Below are 6,000 nucleotides of genomic sequence, written 5' to 3'. Positions count from 1 at the left end.
GACATTTTCTTTTTCCATTCACCGTCTATAAACACCGCCGTATCCTGTACTGTGTTCTGTTTAATGTTTACATGTGCCGTCTTCGGTTTTGTAGATCTCTTTGTCATAGTAAAGTTTTGTATGTCTTTGAAGCTTTATCTCTTTCTCTCTCTTTTTCTCTTATCCCTTTATCTCTTTTTTCACTCTGTAAACAGACTGACATCAAATTTACCGGACTTCTTTCGGCGGATTGATATGATTACAGTTAGTCCTCCGGATTGTGTGATTGGAGCCGAATCCCTAGCAACGGTCTGTTCTTCATAGCAACGGTCTGCTATCGAGAAATAACAGACCTCGGAATCCTGTAATTAACCAATCAGAAGTGTTTCACACAGCCGTGTAATAAACCTGCTAAACATCAGCATGCTAGCTTTGCTATAATAAGAATGTTAGCATGTAGCTTAAAGTACAAAGCTGTAAATAGAGCGTTGCGAGCACAGCTGTGAGTTATTTGATAGTTTTACCTCTTCGGGCCTCTGAAGATAATTTAGAATAAAAAACCTCTTAGTTTGTGTGCACTGACACATAAAACCTGTGACAGAAGATCACGTAGTATTATTTTTACTTTAAAGGATCACAAATAGGGCCTACTTTTGTCAAACTTACATTTTTCCTCCATGTTTTACTTATAGTAAATTGTCCTGAGGCTTTAACATCCACTTTTACTTGATGTCCCCTTCATCATCTTGTCATCTCAGCCTCAGGATTATAAAGACAGGGTAGTTAATAAGTAAAATCACAGGGGATATTAGCTTCCTGCCTGCTCTGTACAGACCAGGTGGCCTTCATGCTCTGTACGCTCGCTGCAGAGCACTTGGCTAATTAAAGTCGCTCCCCTCCTCCCGGCCTGGACGCATATTTTCAGGGACACGATAAAACGATAAAGCCGCGTCATGGGGACAATGTTAAGTGCTCTGCTAGAGACAGTAAAAGTGCTGCTGCATTCCTGCTCGTCTCGTGTAGCTGGGTAATAGCTGCCGCGCTGGGTTATGCTGACTAGCTAATCGAGGAGGTTGTGTAAGAGCATGAAATATTCATCTTACTGTCGTTTTTCATGCTGTGGACCTGGTGCCAGGTTATTTTGATGTGTTAATGGAAGTACAGTATGCATGAAAGAGTAAAAGTAAGTGTGTGTATATCAATCTAATATTTATGGACCCACATGCCAGAGGAAGGAACTACACGTTGTGATATTTACACAAAAGTACAGGATGTGGGGCTGAAATGGGACAGCAGGAATTATGTAACAAAGCACAGGGCTGAGGGCAAAGATGGGCTTCTTTTAGAAAGAGCAGCTCTCTCAGAGTAACTCGAGGCATATAGTCTGATAAGAAGCCCACTGAGAGATTACCCAATTACACAGTTCCTGCAGAATGCCTCTGCAGTCCAGAGATGACCTGCAGACCAACCACTTCTGAGACTAGGTATAGAAAAGTGCAGATTAGTGGAAGTTAACAGGCTGTTTGTCATGTCTTTGCAATATGAATTGGTTGAAAGTAACTTAATATACTTACTCAAGTACTCTAGTTAAAGGCGTAATAAGTAGCATGTCTGCATTAAATTGTCTAATCCCCAGGCCACACTTCTTGCCTGCAGCTGGTGACGGCTTCCTAACAAAATGGAAAGCAAGACGACGTACGCTACAACTGGTTCTATGTAATTTACAGTGTACCAAATATTGAAGCACCAGTGTGAGAAAAATAAAGTGTGTTTAACTGTTAATTATGCTAGGCTACTCCTCAGGCTGAAATTTGAAGCTTGAAATTAGTATAATAACCCCCCCCCTCCCTAAGACCCCTGTAACTCATCTCATAAAGCTGAGGCAGAGGCCTTGTTGCAGGGTTAGACTGAACCACAAATGACCCATGCACTGACGTTGCTGCATGTCGTCCCCTCACTGTCTCTCCCCAATAATTCCTGTCTCTGTTTGGCTCTAACTATCAAACAACGGCCAATAAAGTCACCTCTAAAAGTATATATTCCAGCTAACTTCACCTTTCATGCCGTATGTAAGAATGTGAAAGGAAGTCGGCTAACAGTTTACGTTAGCTAATGTAGCTTGCTGCTTTTTTTTTTTTAAATAAACAATGTAGCAAAGCATAAATACATTTCCTCGTTCTCGAGTCTGGTAAGAGAAATTTTCCTCAATGCTGGTTATTTGACAAAGAGGACAACAACTCCCATGATGCAACGCTTCTTCAGAAAGTCGTCAAACTACACTAGTGGTAGAAACGACATACTGTGTGTGCTTTACTTTTTCACCCCTTTATAATTCAGGGGAAAGTATTGTACTTTTAACTTCACTAAATCTCATTAAGAAATTGTCTGATTCAGATTAATATCCATCCAACCATTATCTATACCGCTTATCCTGTTCAGGGTCGCAGGGAGGCTGGAGCCAATACCAGCTGTCATTGGGCGAGAGGCGGGTTACACCCTGGACTGGTTGACAGTCAATCACAGGGCTGCCACATAGAGACAGACAACCTTCACACTCACACCTACAGGCAATTTTGGAGTCACCAATGAACCTAACAAGCATGTCTTTTGACTGTGGGAGGAAGCCGGAGTACCCGCAGGGAGCACATGCAAACTCCACACAGAAAATAAGGATGTATTGACATGTGCATGGAAAAGATTCTGCAGTGATCCTGCAGAATAGTATAGCTTACAGTAATAGAACACCCCTCATTTACCAGCTGCAACATATTTAAGTAATGAAACACTCATTAATGTTTAAATTATTAACATTTTAACTGCTGATCTGATTATTTCTGCAGTTTCCTTTCATTAATTCATGCGATGAGACTCAGATTATCCGTGTGTGCAGATGAAGAAGTCGGCTGTAGGGCACGCCCGACAGCTCTGGAAACAGTGAGACGCTCCTGCAGGGCTGCATGGCAGAGAGACAATCAGCTTATAAAGGTGCTGAGTATGACTGCAGACAGAGAACAGCATGGCTCAGAGGTGAACTCACGTGAAGGCAACTTCCTGAGAAACACAAGGTGACACACGCAGGAGTAAAGGAGGTGACAGTCAGCTGCAGTCTGATACTTCAAGATTTCAGCCTCTGAAAAGTACATTTATTTTATTTTATGAGGATTTCTACAGCTATAATGTAGCTCCTTCTTCTGTCAGGAGTTAAAGTAGCATCAGGATTTGGTATAAAAGGATGATTTGCATGAATGTTTTTGGTCGCAGTTGGTCTAGAAAGCCACAAGGATCCATCCACACCCTCAAAATCAGCCCTGAAGACGACACACTGAGCTGATCTGTAAAACAGCATTCGTGATGTAAAGTACATAAACACTCAAATCATCTGAAGAACAAAGCAAACAGCCTCCTTCCTGGGGACGCCTGCATGCCTGGATCCATTGTTGACAAGGACCTCGCCCACAACGATCACTATCATCATCATAACTTCCACTGAAGGCTCGGCAAAGAGGGATGGGCTGTCCTGATCTAAACTCATAGCTGCTGTGTGTTTATCTGCACGTTGCCTCGATTAGGACGACTAAGGTTGTTGTATTTATGCCGGCAGACATAAAAACATAAACACAGGAACATTTTGGGATTCTGGAACTAAAGTTTAGTGTGTCTTTGAGGGATTACCTGCAAGAGAACATCAACCGGTCCCTCCCAGAGAGGAACAATGGGAACTTTAATTAGATCAAGAGTTTGTTCAGGGCTTGTCTTGCATGCCTGTGTGTCCAAACACACATACACAGTCACGCACACCCGCACATTAAAGCAGATATTCAAAACTTTGTTTTTCTTTTCTTTTTTGTGCTTTGTAAAAGATATATTAGTTTAGCTACAAGCAGGAAACCTGAAGAGAGGTTTATTTCAGTGTCCCACTTCTCATGTTTTCCTCTATGTAACACATATGTTGTTTTTTTACACACAATGTAAAGAAGGAAATATGATCTGTTATTTTTCAAAAGAGGTAAGGTGTTTTCCAAAATCTGACCTGACCTGGACTGTGCACCTGCAGGCTGCACGATCATGAACTAACATATGGAATAAACATTTCCTTTATTTTTTTTGAATAAAATTGCAACAGAATCAAAACAGAAGTTAGCCGCTGTGTCAAAAATGTGATGATTGCAACAAGGATTTGGTTGCACCAGCTCCTCATAATCCATAACCAAGTCTGATGAATGGCCCGTCCTAATTTCTACTTCTACTTGCTTTAAGCAGATTACACTTTGGCTGTATGATAAATATCTATGGCGCTGTCCAATCAAGAGAAAGAACTATGTAAACAGGAAGTCAGTGCAGCATCAAAAGCTAGTGTAGGAGCCACAGCGTGTGTTGATTATCTGTAACGTTTCACTACCTTTATGGGTTTATCATTATTTCCGGTAATTCACACTTGGGTGGGGTTTCACATTTCACAGGGTGAATGGGTTTGGATATTTTCTGTTGACCATCATCGTCATTCACTATCTTTGGATAGTGTTTTGTTTAATAAGAAGTTAAAACGTATCTGGATTCTTTTTTTGGAACAATACGCGTCACAGTAACGAGCCCACAGCCATGAGTTCTTATTGTTTAATTTTGTATTTAATATATTGTGTTCTTGTCTTGATTTCGTCTTGTTTAGTTATGTAATTCATTTGTGTTTCATTGTCTAGAGATTTTCTGCTTGAGTTCTGCTGTCACAGTCCTGAGTTTGGTTTTTAGTGTTTCCTGTTTTATTTTGTAGTTCTTGCCCTATGTATGTTTTGTCTTGTTTTACTTCCTGCCTTTGTGTGTTTTCCCGCCTGTTTGATTATGTGCCCTGCCCTGATTGTTTTCACCTGCCCCTTGATTGTCTCACCTGTGTCTGATTAGCCTCACCTCCTAAGTTTATTTAGTCTTTGTGCTCCCCTGTCTCGTGGCCTGTTCATTGTCGTCCTTCTTGTGGAGTTTGATCTATGTCTGTGATTTTGTTCCTCGTACTACTTTGGATATTCTTCGTGCCTCCCCTGATTTCCTCGTGTCCCTTGGATTACCTGTTCCTGGTTTTGCTGTGTCTGCTTCTGGGTCCTCACCTTTTTGTTTAAATTGAAACCGTGATACCCACTTACACTCCAAGCGACATTTTTCAATCATAGTCGCTACCTACCATAGACTGTATAAAAAGATGGACGACATGACAGCTCCCTAAAAGTGAAGCCAAAACATTTCAAGCGCCCCCTGGCTCACTTTCGTAAAATGAGAGCAGATGGAGACGCGTCGTCCATCCATATATACAGTCATTGGTCGCTACAGCTGGCTGACTTCCAAAAAGTTGTTTTGCACAAGTTTATGTCCTAGGTGGAGTAAAGTTCGAAGAGGCAAGAAACCAGTTTGAACTTGAGGTGAATTTGCTGCAAAACAAGTCTGTCATGGAGATAACTGCTGGGTCGTCATCCCAGTGTTCCCTGGGTCCGATGTGTACTAACACTGTAGGACATTGGTAAGGGCTATCTTTGCAAAAGAACAAAGGGGGACGGATACTTTAAATGCAGTTTGACAGTAAATACAGGTTAAGCCACAGAGGACATCCCAATGTTTACGGTCAGGAAAAATGTCTTGCATGCACATTTTCGGGGCCTGAGTTTCAAAGAGTACAACAACAGTAAGTTAAAGGTGGGTCATTTCAACAGACTGGCCCTGGAGAGTATGCGCTGAACATTTGACATATGAGATAAAACATTGGTGAGAACATAAAATCTAAACGTCTCCTTCATATCTCATATTAAGAGGTAATTGAGATGTGATACACAGGACCTATAACGTTTGAAATGAGGGCAAATCGTGTTGTATCGAACACAGATTGGACCCACAGTACAGACAAAAAAAAGTCCAAACAAGGGTTACGTTCAACAGTTTATTCCGACAAATTCCTATCTTGAATGGTGATAACTGTCTGTCCAAATGCGGAGGTCCTTGGCTGCGAGAGCGGGGTGGTGGAGGTGAGAGTCTCCAGAAATC

This window comes from Semicossyphus pulcher, unplaced genomic scaffold (genome assembly GCF_022749685.1).
Source record: "Semicossyphus pulcher isolate SPU_LCO1_2020_fin unplaced genomic scaffold, fSemPul1.0.p SCAF_8, whole genome shotgun sequence".
Taxonomy (NCBI): domain Eukaryota; kingdom Metazoa; phylum Chordata; class Actinopteri; order Labriformes; family Labridae; genus Semicossyphus; species Semicossyphus pulcher.
The sequence above is the reverse complement of the archived record's forward strand: the minus strand, read 5'-3'. Positions refer to the sequence as shown.